Consider the following 18,939-nt stretch of genomic DNA (forward strand, 5'->3'; position numbering starts at 1 on the left):
GAGAAAGCCTTTTGTACCCTTCAAAATTATTTTCAAAAGCCAAGTAGCATTTTCCCACCAGGTGCAGAACTTTATACCCACCCTCACCCCATGCCCATTTCCTAAACACACAACTACTTTTTTAAGTTATTCTTTTAGAAGGTTACACTAACAACTTTTGAATACTGACATCCAGGCTCCTAACTTTTGGAATCATAGTTTTGGACAGATTTATGTACGGAAATATAATTTAGACGTCTGAACATCATCTCTCTTGTATCTCCTCCCTGACCTCACATGATCTGGATTCTTCTTTGCAGGTTCCCTTAGGGAACACTCGTTGTGTTCTATCCTGCTTTCCCTGTAAGTCTGCCTCTGGCTAAGCTTCAGAGCCTTTGTTCAAAGTACAGCCTGTTTGCAATCTAATTTTTGCACTTGACACCAAGTGCATGGAAGGCTACCTAGTAGTTCGCGCAAAGGACTTGAGTTCTTTCCAACATCGGCAGATGCCAGTTTGCGTGGAAATTTCCCAAGACTGCAGCATTTAACTCTGACCTGTGTTGTTGGGTGAGTTATCCACTGGGTGATAGTCTCTGTATATTCTCAGCTACAGGGCTTTAAATTATCTGAGGTAAGCTACAAGAGATCCTGTCAACCTCACTCCAGCCCTGCATTGTCCTGAAAAAAGAGAAAATGCTGCCCAAGGCTCCCGCCTTTGATATTTGACTCTGGTTACTGGCTGACTGGGCCCCTTTTCCTTAATTTGCACATTCCCTTCTAAGACCACTGTCTGGGCTGCAGAGACTCCAAATAAACGAATTCTCTACCTGAGAGGATCTGAACCCTTTGGACCTGCACCAGCCTGTTTGTTCACTGGCTCATGGTTTGTGGGAGTATTTTTCTGGTATGAGATTATAAAACTTAACTTAAAGGCTACCATAGATGTTTATTCAGTGTATATGCTTGTTAAACAGGACAATATGGAGCAGAGAGCATGAACATTAAGAAATTTAGCAGAAGCAGAAAGCCTGAAATAAAGACTAGGTCTCCAGTTCATACCATTTGTTCAGTGTAACCCTCTGAAGGCTGTGTGTATCAGGGATTTGAACCTTGCTTTGCAGTCTAGAACCCAGGATGAAACACTTGGTTTAAATGTTTAAGCTTACAAATACTTAGATGTGATATTGATTTCCTTTTGTATTTCTGTTCCAAGACCTGAAAACATTAGGTCAGGACTCCACAAATAAGGGTTCAAAGACTATTTATTGTAAGGCGTCTAGGTGAGCAAAGAGGAGGTTCTGAAAAGGGAGACATCTACGGAAAGTTGGCAGGGGAGTAATTCCACCAAATAATAGGAAAACCTGATGTCATTGTCAAAGGTGGTTCACTTGGTCAGGCCTGGGGGTGAGGGGGCTGTCCCATAAGGATACCTGTTGATGTTCAGAGTAGCTGCTGGATTCATCAGTGACAGCAGTCTGCTCTTACATGTAGGAACACATAGGCTGGCCTGATCATAGAGTACCTGTTCCGTCTTAGCTCCTGACGCTTTCTTCCACATGGCCATAACTCTCCTCCAAGAGTGCTTGCTAATGAAAGCTAATAACTGACATACAGAGAGCATCTCCAGCTCCTCAGAAATCTGTATGCTCTTGTAAATACTGTCAATTTACTTCACTTTTCCACCACAGTTAGAATGTGATTGGCTGAAATCAACCAAAGAGGATGCTAGGCCTTATGGGAGGGGAGAAACATTTTCTGCTTGCAACCTTCACTAGATAGCACGGGAGTCTCTTTCTAGTAGCCTGACTGTAATTGTCTCCTTGCAAGTGCAGCTTGATATCCACTTGATATCATACTGGACACATGTAGTAACGAATAAACCATTTCCCAAGGTTTTTTTTTCCCCCAGAATATCTGTATAACTGTGAGAATTCAGGTTAAGGTAAACTCTCTGTTGACGTCATTTTATCTAGCCAATAGAGTAATACTTTAGAAATTCATCACTGTCTCAACTAAGTGAGTCCCCAAATACAGTATCAGTGCCTGGATTTCATCGGTAGCAAGCTCCTTCTACCTAGAATGATCCTCTGGTATCTTTCAGCTAGTAAAAACACAATGGTAAATATTTTCTGGACTTAATTGTAAAAACAAAACTATTAGTTTGCTAGGATTTAGGGAGATCTGCAGAAAAATAGGACAGGAATCCTATCTGTGGGTGGATGTTACCAAAAGAAACATATCCAGCCAGGTAAGTGCTAGTCTAACACACCAGCTTGCCCTGGACTGAAACATGGCTTGACTCTGAGTGCTAGAGGCAGTTGAAAGTGGGAAGAAATCTATAAAGGAAAGCTTCCAGAAATGAGATAGTGCTTGGAAGATGAGTGGTAAGGAGGAGGGCCCCAAGGCATGGGAGGACAGCAAGTACGACTGTAAGCTTTGTACATCAACAGGAACTTGGCTGGGCCTGGGCCGTGGAAGGTTCAGATATTACTCTGAGAACAATTATCAGAATGCCTTCAGAATCAATTAGATCTGGTGGGGGAAGAATGAGAAAATTAGATTGCTTTACTGTTGTTAGGTCTTATCCAATTAAAGGGAGGGCAGAATAGATGCAAACAAATGCCCTTCCCAAATGTGTAACGGAAGAGAATTCTTCCTGTGTGGTATCCTTTGAACAGGGATATTGACTTGTTTCTTTCATGTCTTTTGGCTCAACCTGGACCACCAGCTCTTCATGTATCTTGAACCTGTCAACCTTCAGGCTGAGCCAATGCCATGAGCTTGATTGGTTCTGAGACCTTTGGGTTTAAACTAAAAAGGTCTTTGTTTACCAGATCACCTAGTATATCTCGAGACTTGCCAGCCTCCATATTACATGAATGGATTCTTTGTAATAAACATAGCATATTGTCATATATGTATGTCTATGCTCCATTGGCTCTATTTTAATGAGAAGACAACCAATACATTTTAGTATTATAATTATAAACATACTTGGTGGAACAAGTCTGTATTCAGCTTGACTGTAGTAGGGAGGGTATGTTATGGGAAATTCAAGACATAGTTGATTTGATAGGGTAGAGGAAGGTGAAGAAGAAAAGCACTTGAGCTAATGTGTGGTTAATATACCCCACATCTGAGATTATCGATATCTCATTTGTCACTTCTGTTCTTAGATGTGACAGTGTCATTGAGCTGGGATTTGTTACAGCATTTTGAAATTATTTGTAAAACAAAACAAAAAGAAGCACAAAACAGAACTTAGAATCTACTAGAGTAAAAAACTCATCAGAAGTCAGCTGGTTTAAGTAATTCAACTAGCACCTTGAAACCAGGTTTTCCCACGAAGGAATGGTCACAAAAGTGGCCAATCAAGGAAATTCAGACAGCAAAGATCCTGTGAAAAAGGAAGAGCCAACATAAGCCACCAATAGAAAAGAGTGAAACACACATAAACAATGTACCCAGGAAGGACAGACTAGTTGGAAACAAGTAAAAGAAATGAATAATTTGTCTTCAGCTGATACTTTTTGAAGAAAGAAGATATTTTAGATAAAAGGTGAGACTGTAGTGGAAAAAAATGATGCTAAAAGACTACAGTATGGTTAAATAAACAACCTTCACAACACCATCACAGAAAACAAAATTATAAACACTGTAAGGAAATGACAGTCAAGGAGTTAAATAGTGACCACGAATTTCTGGTAAGTAATAACACAGTTATGCATGTGTACAGAACAGAACAAGTATGCTATGAGTAAGAAAGGAGTTCTTTTGTTTTCTGAGACATTCTGTTGTTGGACACAATGTACAAAGTACACAGTAGACATAAAGTCCTTAAGTTCAAATTAACTAACAATTATATCTTTGGGTGACAGGTTTTTTTTTCTTCTCTCAACATACGTATTCTATTTCAACAGTTTGATTTGAGGACAATGACGATAAGGCCAGGAAATATAGAGACACTATGAAAATAAGTCACATAGTAACTCAAGATGTTTGTTGCAAAGACATTTCCTTTTCAAAAATTAGCCTTTAAAAATAGCTTATGTATTCATGTCTCCAAATTCAGTTCTTCATCCTTTGCTTGTTTATTTTATAATTTTTAGGTAAGTAATGTGATTCAGAATGCTAGACTGTGTCCTGGCATATTGGAATTACTAGTGAGCCTATTTGTACCTAAGATTTTTAAAGTACAGTAAACTAAAATCAGTGTTGCCATCATGGACAAAGGGAAACGATTCCACAGGGAGATTCCTTCTACGTGTTTATGAATGATATAGGGGATACTATTCCAAGGACATTCCCGAGTAAAAAGTCATGCTTACTTAGAGGTCTGACTGTCTGCATCCCTGTTTGTTCTTTCTTCTGCAGGCCCATTCTGAAAAGCTTTCAAGCCTTTTAGCTGAAACAGGTGCTTTGCCAAAATGAAGGAGTTCATAGGTTCTTTCTCTGTATGTTTAAATATGCATAAAAGAGAATTACTTAAGAAATCAGTTATGAAGACATTTTTAACAGTAAAAGAAAAGTTAAATACTTGTCAATTAAAAAATCAACAAAAAGACCTATCCAATTACTGTCATTGTAGCAAGCAGTTGACAAGTATAAACTACATTTCAAGATATGTGTGAGAACTCTACAGTAATAGTAAACTCACTGTTGTTTCTCAGGAAAATGTCACAGGTATTACTAACACCGTAGCTGTTTGTTGCCTTTAATGATAGTCAATGAAAATACTGCATTTGCGTTTGAGGGTCTTGGGTTAGAGGTTAGTTTTTGGTTTTATTTCCCATTTCCTATTCAAGTTCATGGACCTTCTGTTCTTCTATTGGGATACAAGGAGTAAATTGCATTCTGTTGTAATTTTACTGTTTTCCCTCCTCCAGAAATTGTCAGAGTCGCTTATGACAGCAGTGGGCCATTTGTTCATATGTATTCATCCTCTGGTGGCTACAGAATTCAGTGAGAACTCAAGCTTGTGAGGGGTCTAGACAAAGCATGAGAGAGCGGAGCGCTTGACAAGAATAAGAGTAAGGACCAAGTGTCAGCCTGAGAGGTAGCAGATGAGCCTTGCAGGCCTTGGGGCAGGAGGCGGGGCCAGATACACAGTTTAAAAACAGGAGTGTAAACAAGACCCTGATATGCTGCTGTTCCCCTGCAATCATCTCTAAGTTTTTTTTTTAAGTCTCTGTGTACATTTCTTTAAAGTGGCAAAGGGCCTTTCAACATACTGTCCTGGGCACAGAGGCTCACCAGGAGGCAGGCTTTGAAAAACCTCAAGTAGAAAAGAGATAAGCTGGCTGGATTTCCCCCAGTGATGAAAACTCAAGAGTAATGAGGGCTTGGGCAGCGAATGAACACTGAGGGAGAACTTGTCTCTCACTTCATTTTTATGTATTTTTTTTTATCTATTATGACACAGGTTTCGATTGGAGTAATCTATTCTTTTAGTCAAGAGAGGCTCTCAGCTCACAGAAAACGTTAAAAACCAAACATTCAGGGATGGTGACAACAAAAATCATTTATGTTTCAGGAAGAGATATTTAGTGGAAGAATGTGGAGTAGTGTATTAGAAATAGAAGAACACCCAGACTTCCTGAGACCAAGAATCAGGGCAGTGACAATCTGAGCCGAGAATAGCATGATCTCTTTGGGAAGGTGTGATCAAAGACAGCACCAAACATGCCTGTCCTTGGGCCAGATTCCTGAGCTACTATCTGACTGGTCTTCAGAAGTGATGAGGAGGCAATGCCAACTCACCTCTTTGCATCATGATCTATAATTCAGAAAAGCCAAAGAAGACTTCCTGATGGAGATGAGCAGAGTCCCCATGAAAACCAGAGGGCTGCTATTACAGTAAGGGAAAGTGATAACATACCAGCAAAAAGAGAACATATTTGGTACAGACAATAAGATTTTCTCAAGGAAGAGAAAAGGTCATTGGCAAGTTGGCCTGTGTGATCCAGTATTGTGGAGATTTTTTTTTCTGAATACTTACATTAGATGCTCAAATATCACTTTCAACTAAAGGCCAGGCAGGGTACACTTTATTATACAAAAGCTAACAAATTTAGTTAACTATATGTTCATTGTTAGTCATTTTGCAATTTTATAATGATTAAAAAGACAGCTAATTTTAAAAGACTCTGGCTTCCTGATAATTTTATTCCTTACAACAATCATATCAGTATCATTTTATGGAGCATAATACTATTTATATTCTACAAAGTATAGACAAAATTAACACCCAGCATTAAGAAAAAGCACTGTTATTTTTTTACCTTATGGATTATAAAACCTTTTGAATTTCATGGTATATTGAACACATTCGGTTTTCACTTTAATTCACTAATGCTCAGTTTTTATTTCAGTCATAATCTGGGTTTGGCTTGTCTTGTTTTCTTCTTAGGATTCAGCGATGTGGAGAAAGGGTATCGAAGATGTCAGACGTTAAATGCAATTAACGTAAAAAGCATAGCCGATGAATCAGGGTGGTATTTCTGAAGAGGATGATTCAGCAAAGGCTTGCTGGTCACAATTACCACAGCTTCTTCACTCTGCAAGATCTTTCTGCTGATGCTGGCAGACGAATTGTCTTTGAGGGAGATCGTTCTGAGGTGCTGCAGTGTAGCCCGAGTGAGGCATGCCTTTCCAGCACCAACTGTCATCCATCCATCTCAGAGGATATGACCTAAGTTTTCCTAGAATTTAAGTATCATGAAAAATAATTACAAACTGAGTTCTTTTCCTAGCTAGGTTGTGAGTAAGTGCTTTTTGCTCAGTACTTGGAGTTCCAGACAATTACTTAAGACTAAGAACTTTTCTTTTTAAATTTCAGTTCCTGTGATTAGTTAATGAGAACAATATTAATTCTAACTCTTAAAGGAAATGTGAAGTATTAATATTGTGCCTCTCAAAGGCTTAGTATAGTAACAGACACACAGTACAATCCTTTCTTTTTCTAAGGTAGGGTTTCTCTGTGTAGCTTTTTAGACCAGGCTGACCTTCAACTCACAGAGATCCACCTGTCTCTGCCTCCCAAGTGTTAGAACTTAAGGTGTGCACCAGCACCTCCAGATACACATTACAATCTTAATAAATATGGATAATATAATTTTTACAAAGTTGCGATATTCTGAAAGTTCCATGGATTTTCTTGTTCAGTCTATTTGGAATGCATACCTATTATCAGCACACCATCCAATTTTATATGCTTCCCAACTTGCGTTGCAATTTTTATTCCTTGGGATCATCAAGCCCATTTCCCAAGATATCTTTAGTGTGTGATCATCTGGAAGCCTCCCACTCAGCTCTCCACAAGGACACAGAGTGCCACATTCCCTTCACTGCCAGGCATCAGGGTGCCAAGAAGACTGACCAGTTCCCTCTTTCTCCCTGGTCCCCCAGGCATGTTTTCCCTTTCTGCCTCAACACCTTTATAAGAGTCTCCCTTTGTTCTCGCAATCACCAATGAATACTGTTCTCACTGTTGGCCTGAAGTTGTACTACCATGCCCAGTGACAATGAATTCCATAGACCAAATGGAAGTCCTTGAAAATGAAATTTTTACTGATCTGGAGAGGACAGTGATAGGAAACACGGCCAGCTTTGGAAAATAAGTACACTTGAGAGAATCATTAGTATTTACCTCAGAAAATACTAGAATATCTCTGTGAATATTTTTCAAACCATTTGTACTATACCAATTTTTATTGCGTTTATTTACTTAATGTCTTAGAAATATTCTTAGGCTTATGGGATGTGATGTTTACTGTTAGTTATCAACTCGAAAAATCTAGAAGGGAAATGGGCCTTTGGTTGATTATGGGGAGTTTTCTTTAAATTAACATAGCATTTTATTTTTTAATTATCAGGTGTGTGTATGTGTGTGTGTTTGTGTGTTTGTGTGTGTCTGTGTGCTAGTGAATACCAGCGCCCTTGGAGGCCAGAAGAGGGTGTCAGATTCACCTAGAACTAGAATAACATAAAGTCATAAACCACCCAACATAGATGCTGGGAACCGAACTCTGGTCCCCTGCAAAACCAGTGCATGATTTTAATCACTAAGCCATTCTGTACCATCTTGACTTATTTTTATTTTTATTGTGGGTGGGGATGTATAGCCACAACCGCCGTGTGAAGGTCAAAGGACAACTTGGGGAGGCTGGTTCTCTCCTTCTACCATGTGGGATCTAAGGAGACAAGTGCATTTGCCCACTGAATCTTTCCCTGGGTAGGGGAGTGTCTTCATTATGTTGGTGATGTATGAAGACCACCTATGGTGGGGCAGTGCATTACCTAGCTCAAAGAGCACTGAGTAGCAACTTGTATTCATCCCTGTTTCCTGATTGTGTATTAAATGTGACCAGTTGCTTCAAAGGCCTGCTACCCCAAACCCCCACCACAGTGAGCTGAAACTTGAACTGTGAGACAAAAAAGCCCTTTCAGCCGGGCGTTGGTGGCGCACGCCTTTAATCCCAGCACTCGGGAGGCAGAGGCAGACGGATCTCTGTGTTCGAGACCAGCCTGGACTACCAAGCGAGTTCCAGGACAGCCTCCAAAGCCACAGAGAAACCCTGTCTCGAAAAACCAAAAAAAAAAAAAAAAAAAAAAAAAAAAAGCCCTTTCTCTCTTCAGTTGGTCCTAGCAGGGTACTTTATCACAGCAGAAAGTGGTATCTAAGACACAGGGACTGCTCAAATCTATTAGAAAATGTTCCCAAATTGGCATATGGTTTTGTTAGATGCATCAGTCATCATGATTTAACTCTTAATTTTTAAGGTAAAAGGGGCAGATGTTATAATCACTAAAAAAAAGAAACAATTAATGAAAGATGGGGGAGAGAAGGAAGGAAAGAAGAAAGGAAGAAAAGGAAAGAAAATAAATGTATTTGGTGAAAGTTTGTATTTATTCTTCCTATTTAATACCTTGATAAATATACCTGAACTTTCTTTTATTTAAATATTTAAAATAACTATGAGTAATTGTGATCCTCCACTTTATAGACAAAACCAAGATGGCAGAACATGGAACTCTCGGTGAGACCACAGACAACTTAGTGGGAGGGACAGACATTGAATCAACATCTTATTAATTCACACTTCTCTGTGCAAATGAAAGCAAATTTCATTCTCAACATTAATTTTTGCAGATGAGTCTACTAACTTTATTTGCAGGATTTTGTTTTTCCTCTACCACTAGCCACTGATCAGCTATCACACTCTGTGAGTGATTCAGATTCTAATTACCTTATCCACATGGAGAAGGAGGATAAATCTCAAGATAAAGGCAATTATGGGATAGAAAACTCTCCATTCCTTCAGGGTCCAGAGCAGGCAATGGCCTCTGGGCTTCCTTCCAGGCTCCTCAGCCTACAGGACTCACTTGATCCATCCTACCAGCTCTCAGTGGGAAACTCTTTAGTTTGGACTTTACCCTTGTACTCTGCTCAGTGGACTTGAAAATTAGAGAGTTCCTCACTCCCATGTCCTTCCTGTGCCTGAGAAGCAGACTTGTCTTTTCCACCCAGGGGAGCACGACCCACCAGTTAGCCTGCCCTAGTTCAGCCTTTGGAACCCTGCCTAGGCCAAGAGGCTCCGGGAAAACATCTAACTTCCTTAGTCTGTTTCTTCCCTCAATTGAAGAAGCATAGAGATGGGGAAGGTTAACATATACTGCTTAATGATAAAATCTGCTGTAAGTCTTAAGACTCAGTCCCTCCATTGATCATTATTTGAGAAATATGACCTAAAGTAACATATGGGTAATTTTGAATAAATTGTGTTTTTCCTACCTCATCTCCCACCAAAGATAATGGTTACTTGGGTAGAATGAGTCTTCACTGATCATAGATGTCAAGACTTCTGATGGCTACTTCCATAATTATGGTTTTATTTTTTCTGAGACAGACATGGTTCATGTGGCAAGCATTGTCAGATAGTAATCAAAATCCACCTCTCCTTCCCACATCACAGGTAGATGGATTTCTCAGAATCCCTTGGAGACCACTGCAGTAGGGAGCCGGGGTCTTTGTAATGGTGTGCCTTTGCTTCCATCTTCCTTGTAGCTTTCTGAGACAGAGCAAACCACAGCCTCCTTGAAAGGGCAAGAGGACCATTGTCACACTTTATAATGAGTGGTTGCAAAGAGCTGGGTTTCCTCTGAGCGGGATTCCTCTTCTTGGTCTGTAGCCTGAAGAGATAATGCTTTATTTCCTGAGAATATCGAGGTCTCGTTATTATTATATAAAGCCTGTCCTCACAGAAGGGGCCTGCTTGTGTAGGTAAGTTCCTCAACTGGTGATATCACTTGCCAGAAGCCGAGTGCATGCTCTTCCCTAGGACTTGCTGTCATCTTCCACTCATTTTAATATGATCAATAACTTGCCAAATGGTAAACTTTTAAGATAACAGTAGAACAGAACAATACAAAGAAAAGGAGTCCCTAAGTGTTACAGCAAAGGTAAAATGAAGTTGAGCCTGTTGTATCCATAGTATGAACTATTTCACCATATGTTCTATAAGACTTAATTGTTTAACTATCTCAGCAAATGCTTCACAAAGGATTTTAAAATATTTATAAATAACTATAGCCCTGATGTCATAGTCATTAAGAACATATGGGGAACATTTACATTTTTCAATGTATAATGTGCCACATCTTTTCATGTATGGAAATCTTTGTTGTATTTGCAATTTTGGTGATTCATATGTGTGCAAAAACTGATCACCATGGTTTATATTCCTTCTAAATATTATTTGACTGCATGGACTCTGTGGAAGAATTTACATCTCGATTCTCTAAGATTGTGATAATAGATTACAACTTTCTCAAATCTTGGACTGCAAATTTTCAGGATATAAAAAAAAAGAAATGAATGCTATATACCTGTTCACTGAGAACTTCTTGCAATTAAGTGGAAAGAATAACCTCAGATACCAGGCTTTAATTTTCTGAACTCATAAATGTTATATTCTGTAGGAGAAACATTTTTTTGTGTATGGTTCAGTTAAAGGCTCTTGGGCAGGAAGCTTATGCTGGGTTTTCAGAGCAGGCTTAGCAGGTACACGTGCCTATCTAAGAGGGGGTCACATGGACAATCAGCATACAGAAAAGAAAAATGGACAATGTGATGGTAGTTATGTAACCAAGTAGCTGTAAGTCAATTAATGCTGGCCTTCACCAGACACTCAAAGAGACAGATTCTCCCTTAGATCCTGCAAAGGGAACATGGTATTGGTGACTCCTTGGTCTATATCAATGTTCAACCTTGGGAGATCAAATTTGACTTCCCTCTTTTTGGACTCTGAGAGGATACATTTCTGGTGTCTTAAACCTCACTTTGGAGATTAGTTCTGCAGTCACGGGAATTAATCCGATTCTATTTCCCGGTGGATGACCTTTCCTTTACTGATTCCCTACATGACATTTTACTACAAGCCTTTGTAGACATCAGTTTTGCTTTTCCTACTCTCAGCCTAGAAAAGACAGACCTGTTTTCTAGTATTCTATGAATTTGGGGATTGTGTCTTCAGGGGTCTCAAAATGAGGTGTATCTCCCTTCCTCAACTCAGTATGAAACATTAAAAACTAAGAGAGTAACACCAGTGAAGAACAAAGTGACATTTTTTATTGATAAAGTTGACTGTGAAGAATGACTTACAGACCTTTCAGTTTGTAGATACCTACCGACACTATTCTTAACTCTGGATAACTCAGTCCTCTAAAACTTAGGGTCTCAAACAGCAAAATGGAATTAAAGCTTTCTGTTGGTACATAGCTCCCCAAAGAATAGTAAAATAAAGGGACTCAATCACTGAAATGATTGTCTCTTCCCCCGAGGCCAGAGATATCAGCACTAAATGCTAGCCGAAGCCCCTTCACATGGGAGGCAATATGAGACAGCATGCAGAGGATACATTTTTGAGGGCTATCACTCAATATGGACCAAGGGTAATAACAACCTATGGGCAGGGAGAGTGACTGTGTGACCTTTGCAAGCTGAGATAAAGGTAACTTGAAAAGTAGGTGACAAAGTCATAGCTACTATCAACTCCAATCTGAACTCTGGACTTTGGCAGCAACCAAGATTCCAAAGGACTCCAGGGAAGCCTGGATAAACACTGGTTTACATCCTGAGTTCACACATAAGTCTTTTTGCATATTCTGTCAGTCTTCTTTTTAATCTGCTAAAGGGACATTCTGCTTTCTACCACCCTGAACTATAATATTATCTTCATAAAGACCTTTGTTAGTTACGTGTGAGCCCACATCCAATGTCAGAAACAGGTACTGATGGGAACATGGCTTTCTTTCCAAATTATTCTGACTTGAAAAGCAAACACTGTGCTGAAGTCTGTGACCTCAAGGTGTCTCAGTAACTGAGGTGTCCCCAGCCTGTCTTGGTAGACACCCCACTCTGCTTGCCTTAGGTTGTTCTAGCAACCTTTTGTCATCTGTAATAAAAGTTGCTTTTGTTTCTACACTGGAGCAGGCATGGATCAAGTCATAACACGAACAAGTTCCTTGAACTCACACAACTTCTTTTACCCCAAGTCCTTTACAAATACCAAGTCATTATCTCTCTAACATTCAGAAGGCTCTGTGGCCATGGGGCTCATTCCCATGATTTAGAGGGAAAAAGAAAAGAAAACTGTCTAGAAATCAGAGTCTTGGCAATAGTACCATCTCCTCCCCCCCAGGCCCCACCTCAAGGGAAAACTTGAGTTGCATTTCTCTGTTTTTCTGTGGAATGAGGTGGCTGGAGGTAGCCTGGACTGCACTAAGATAGCAGTGAAATAGGTTTCTTGTATTTCTGTTTGATAACTAAAGCACGGCAGGAGCACACACTGAGGTATCTACTGCTTGTAGGGTATAGTGCATTTTTCTTAACCTGTGGATATTGCTAGAACTTTTACCTTGAATGAGGGTATATTAGAGGTATTAGCATCTCCTGTATGCTTATGATCTAATAAATGTGAATTGCAGGACTCACAAAACGTGATTTTCACTTTTCAAGCCGCCTTAGGCTCTGAGTGCCGGTGCAGACTATTTCTGTGGTTTTGTGGAGTTGTGTTCAAGTCTACAGTCAATTCTCCAGGTTCTGTATTCCCATGCGCCTCCTAAAAGCAATATGGTTTCTTCTTGTGATTTCTCATTCTTTCCAATGCTACTTGTAAGGAACTATAGGAGTTGTGAGCAGAAATGCAGATCACACAAGCATACTACTTTGATGACACACAGTATTGGATGAAGAACAAAATCTTCCTTTTCCTCCATTACCTCAATCTTTATTTAATTTTCACTTTTAATTAAGATATAATTATACTATTTCCCTTATCTCCCTGTAGCCCCTTCCATATTCCCTCCCTCTAAACCCTCTAATGTTCCCCCCCACTCTCAAGTCAGAATCTTAATATATTAAACCTTTAAACACAGCTAAAAATTGTGTGTGTGCTGGCCTCAAATCTGCAATCCTCCTTCCTCTGCCTCCCAAGTGCTGGAATTGCAAGCAGGCCCATTCATTATGAGAGTCAAGTTCTAACTGCTAACTTCACTATTAGAGAACATTGTAGTTTTCAGAAGAAAATTTTCTGATTTCTCATCTAAAAAAATCTTCATAATATTTTTTTCTCCCTCCCACTCCTTCTCCCACCTCTCCTCCCACCCCCGTATAATACTTTTTCACAACTTTTATAACAAGGGACACTTGTAGAGCATTCAGGTTTTTGGAGATTGGGAGTAACCCAAGCATCCTTTTGTGGTAGATATAGTAACATTATGAAGAGCCACCAATGGTCTAGCAACATTATTTCTCATTAAATGTAACATACTTTACAATGATGTCTTCACAGTGATTTCCAAAGGTGAGTGTTTATTTTTCATAAAGAAGGAAAATTTGGTTTTCCTGCTCCACAGTAACCTCCACAAGTCAGTCCCTGACTACCTTCATCCCTATAACAGCAGATCTTCACATTTAGTTGATAGCTTTCCTTAGAATTCATCTTCTTCAGCAATGTCATGGCACCCATAATGCTTTAGAAGAGACTTCTGAGTGCCCACTGCCACATAGAATATAATCTTAAAAGCAGTGGTCCAACATTAAGGGACAAAAAAGTACAATTGATAAAGTAAGCAGTAAAACCCCCAAGCTAAGAGCAAAGCAATAAAACAGACCTTATGTTGTGTAAGTGCAGTAGGACTTCACTGAGTTTGAAAGACAGACCCTTGTCATTGCAGGCATGGTTTATCTGAGAAAACAAGGCGAGGCAGTGAACCCTAAGGACATAGTGGTGTGGTATATCTGATTGCAGGTCTACACAGAGGTATGCAGGAAAAGTCTGGAATGGAAACACTGAGCAGAAATGGTGATTCAAGCAGTTAATAGATATGACGAAAAATTAGTAGTTGCACACAGTTCTATGTTTGGGTCTGACACACATAGGAACTGAAGGGACTCTAGCCAGCCTAAACATGGCTAACATGGCTCTGGCAGGCCTTATCCTTCTCCCCTATTCCCTCTGCCTTGATGAAAACTTAGATTGTATTCCCAAAGCTAGCCCCCAAGCTCCAGTACTTTATTTGGCCTCTTCCTTCTCCTGAGGCTGACTACCAAGGCCCGGCTACCAAAATATTGAAGTCCATCAATCAAAAGCCCCATTTGACTTATCTAATTAACAAGCCCAATTAAAGTTAAACACCTCATCCTAACACAGGCTTTCCTCTTTTACCTTTATAAACCACCATTTGCCTATGGGACATGTGTCTCCTGTCTGCCCAGAGGCAGTTCTTTGTCTCCATCTCTGGGACAAATTACCCTCACCCTTCTCCCTTGTCCTCTATCTCCTATCTTTGTCCCTTATTCCCTGTTCTTTGTCCCTCTGGAGAAAATAAATTTTTCTGCTCAGAACTTGGTTTAGTGTGTCTTGAACTGACTCTGAAGTTCTCTAAGGAGAAATTAATTTAAGAAACATCATCTTCATTAATTTAATAGTTTATCAACTAAGTAGGGCTTACAGGGGCTCACAGAGATGGAAGCGGCAATCATGGCGCCTGCATGGGTTCACACTAGGTCCTCTGCATGTGTGTTATGCTTGCATAGATTGGTGTTCTTATGGAACTCCTGACAGTGGGAGTGGGGTGTCTCTGACCCCTTTGCCTGCTCTTGGGACCCTTTTCCTCCTACTGGGGTGTCTTACCCAGCCCTGATATGAGGGTTTGTGCCTAGTTTTATTATAATTGCTATGCCATGTTCAGTTGCTATTCCTGGGAAACCTGCTCTTTTCTGAAAGGAAATTGAGGGGAAGTGAATCTGGGGACAGGGCAGCTGGGGGATGGGGAGCACTGGGAAGAGTGGAGGTGGGAAACTGTAGTCGCAATGTATATTATGTGAGAGAAGCACCTAGAGGTGACTAATAAAAAAGGATTTTTTGTTGTTTTGTTTTTTGGCCTGGTTGTGGTGGTGGTACATGCCTCTGATCCCAGCCCTCTGGAGGCAGAGGAAGGTGGGTCTCTGAGTTAGAGCCAGGCTGGTCTACAGATTAAGTTCTAGGACAGCCAGGGCAACACAGAGAAACCCTGTTTCAACTAAAAGAAAAAAAAAGCTTTTTTTTGTTTCCTGTGTATGACTGTGATTTGGTAACACACCCTCATACCTAAGTTATGAAAATTACACCATATACACTTGTTGAAGTAAATTAAGTTTATAAAACTATGATTAACTTTATAAAATCAACTATGCCTCAAGCTTGCTCCTTCAAGATTGGCTTTTGGGGAAAAGCAATCAGTGGAGTGTCCCTCAACATTTAAGCAGTCTGCCTATCCCATTTCTTCCTTTTCTATTAGAATTGGGAGTAGAAAGGAAGAAACAAGCAGGAAGCTCGTGTCTTTCTCATGGCTGCATAAAGTCACGTAACTGGCCCCACCAAGAAGCAGAAACTGGGCCTGCGCATGCATCATTTGCCTGTCTACCGTGAGTTCTTCAGTGGTTGCATGGTTTGTACCAGGCATGGTAAGAGAACACCATAATCTAGCTCTCAATGAGCACACAGTGTTTGGAGGATTCATAGCTGATGGGAAATCCTTGATCAGGGTGATTAGCACCATGGCTGAAGAATACGGGACATTATGACTACCCACAAGCCAGGCTGGCTCAGAGGGTCTGAAGAGAACACTGAGGACAAAAGCAGTTAAACAAAGTAGAGAGGTGACTAACACTTGGCTGTACGCCAAGGAGGGAATGCATCAGTTCAGGAAGAGGGGATAGCATGAATGCAGTTTCTCAGCAAGACACCAACACAGCCTAAGACAAAGCCCTCAGTCTGGAGGAACTTGGAGAGCAGTGAGAGGTATGAGGAAAGATAATGTGGCCTTAGAGATTGGAATCAGCATGATGGACTTGTCAGCTATGTGTGTAAGATCGCAGCTCTAAAAACAAGGGGGACTTGTTGAAATTTAAAATGGACAGTAACAAGGCCAGATTATAATCTTACTCAAAATTTCCACCAAAGATGGCTGTTTTCTTAATTCCACCTGTGATTAGTTGGGTTATTTCTCAGTGTTTGTCTTCACTCCCATTCAAGCACTGACAATCCACAGTACCTCTTAAAGCTGAGAGTGTCGTTCCAAACCGAACAAAGAGAAGTTAAATCATTTACCCTAAGCCACGCAGGTAGTAGATGGTAGAATAATTCCAAAGAAGACTATTTTACTTCAAAACCTGTGTTCTTTCCAGTGGACCAGGCTGCCTTCCCATCACACTGAGGAGTAGCTGTTGGATGAGAATGCCAAAATTTACATGAAAGCTAACGAGAACTGGAGGAGCTTCAAGAAAGGGGAAAGGTTCGGTAAGTGTAGGAGGCCAACTGGGTGGGAAAAAAAGAGTTAGATGAATCAATTCCTCTTAATTAAGACTCCACTCTGCTCAGATCTTAAGTGTTCAAGAAATTGTCCACCAACTCACATAATAGTCCTCTTACAGTATACAAGACTTCTTTTACAAAGCACAGTTTGATTACATTGGCAACGCCCAGTACCCACTCCTTACATTGTTTGAGTTTCTAGGTTCATCATAAATAAGGGAAATGAAAATGTTATACTCTGACAAATGATGACTGGGCCCTTTTCCCAGTAGTCTTGGGTTTACATGAGGCTTTCCAAAGGATAAACAGTCATTACCTTTTAGTAAACTGCTAAAAGTAGATTGATAGGCAACCTAGGTGAGCTCCGTCTAAACGTCGGTGCCTGCTTTTGTTGCTCTGCGTCAACCATATTCACTTGGTGTTTGAATTCCCTGATTACTGTCTACTGTGTCAAGATTAGTAAGCGTTCATAACAGCTTTTAGCGAAGTATAATACCACCATTCAATGGCTTTTATTTACCATGAAAGAGTAGAGTCTCTGTATAAGATATAGTTAGATACAATTTAAGTATTTTCAGAGTAAGATTATTCTTAGGGACTATCTAGACCCCTCTTTTAGTTTGTAGACTTAGGAAAGATTCAAATTAGCTTAGAGACACATTCAGCATCATTTCCAGTGCTGGTATTAAAGGCATGTGCCACCACTTCTCACACCCCTTCTTTTGTATTCTTTAATTTTGAAACAGTGTTTCATTAATCTGCCAAGATTAGCCATGAATTTGGATCCTCTTACCTCAGCCTCCCCAGTAGCTGGGATTACCACTAGATTCAACACTGGCTCCTTCCTAAACTCAACTGTGCAAGTCTAACTCATGGAATTTTAAATAATGAGAACAATGTGCCTAAAACTCAAAATTGTCTATTGTATGGACAATGGAAAACACAAGTTTTTGGTTTGTTGTTCTTTTTCCTTTTTGAAGGAGTTTGCCAAGCTCCATCCTTGTGCAGTCAATATTAGCAAGAGATGTTCCAGTTAAGGGAAAAGACATGATGAGGAAGAGTTTGATTTGAGAGAGAAAAAGAGAGAGAGATTTGAGCTTGCCTGGTTTGAGAGCACAGTGTTACTCCACAGCGAGGAAGTGGAGCATTTAACATTTAACATCTTGCTCACCTTCTCCATGACCTCTTCCTGCCACACCTCTGTTGGGAGACAAAAACAAATACAGGCTGAGAATTCCCAGGGGTTGAGGGCCAGGTAATCCTTTCAGAATGACTCTCACCTGATACTCCCTGACTAAGGTGGGACTCTGAAAAAAAGAAAGAAATTCTCTCTCCACTGTTTCCCTATTCCTTCTTGCTTAAAAATGTTCACCACCCAATCCCAAATATTTTCCACTTCTGCTGGAGAACTCCCTCGTGTACTTTCTTTTGAGAACTGTTCTCCTCAAAGAAAAACAAGTGACAATCAGAGATTCAGAAAGGATCAGACTCGGTGACCTGGGGAAATTTAAAGAAAGATTAAAAACAAACAAACAAAAAAGATAAATGCTTGTCTTACCTTCACCAGGAAGCAACCAACTAAGAGTCTGGAATCTCAACACTACCATGGTGATTTTTTTTTGCAGTTCTCCCACAAAAAGGGGCGTAGGAAATGAGAAATGAGGGATGGTGGCTTGAAACACAGTGTGGGACTGAGGTATCCTGGTAGAGGCTCAAGCCATCTGACCTTCCTAAGGGCCTTCAGGTTTGGCTCAGTTTCATTCTCTATGCTGTCAACAAGAGGCAATCCACTTCCCCAGAGGGTTACTATACCACAGCACTTGAGTAAACATCCCATACACATGCACACACACAGAGGGAGGAATCAAGAAACGGGGGGGGGGGGGTAGGGGATAGAGAGAGAAGAGGGAAGGAGAGAGAGGGGAGAGAGAGAGAGAGAGAGAGAGAGAGAGAGAGAGAGAGAGAGAGAGAGAGAGAGAGAGAGAGATTAACATTATACTGGAGAGAAAAGCAACACAGTCCAGTACCATCAAGCAACCCCCCCCCACTCCAGGTGCTCCACTTCCTGCGAATAGCTAATGGTTATTCTGGTGTCATTCAA

General features: G+C 40.4%; 1 long non-coding RNA gene across 1 annotated transcript; it reads right to left on the reverse strand.

Annotated features, from left to right (window-relative positions):
• Positions 1–6,076: 6,076 nt before the first annotated feature.
• On the reverse strand, positions 6,077–18,593 carry LOC121142630. The gene is made up of 3 exons (XR_005879657.1): positions 18,397–18,593; positions 18,010–18,038; positions 6,077–6,680 (listed from the first exon to the last, which is right to left on the reverse strand). It is a non-coding gene; the product is annotated as an uncharacterized LOC121142630 (long non-coding RNA).
• Positions 18,594–18,939: the final 346 nt, after the last annotated feature.

This window comes from Mesocricetus auratus, unplaced genomic scaffold, assembly GCF_017639785.1.
Source record: "Mesocricetus auratus isolate SY011 unplaced genomic scaffold, BCM_Maur_2.0 Super-Scaffold_100010, whole genome shotgun sequence".
NCBI lineage: Eukaryota > Metazoa > Chordata > Mammalia > Rodentia > Cricetidae > Mesocricetus > Mesocricetus auratus.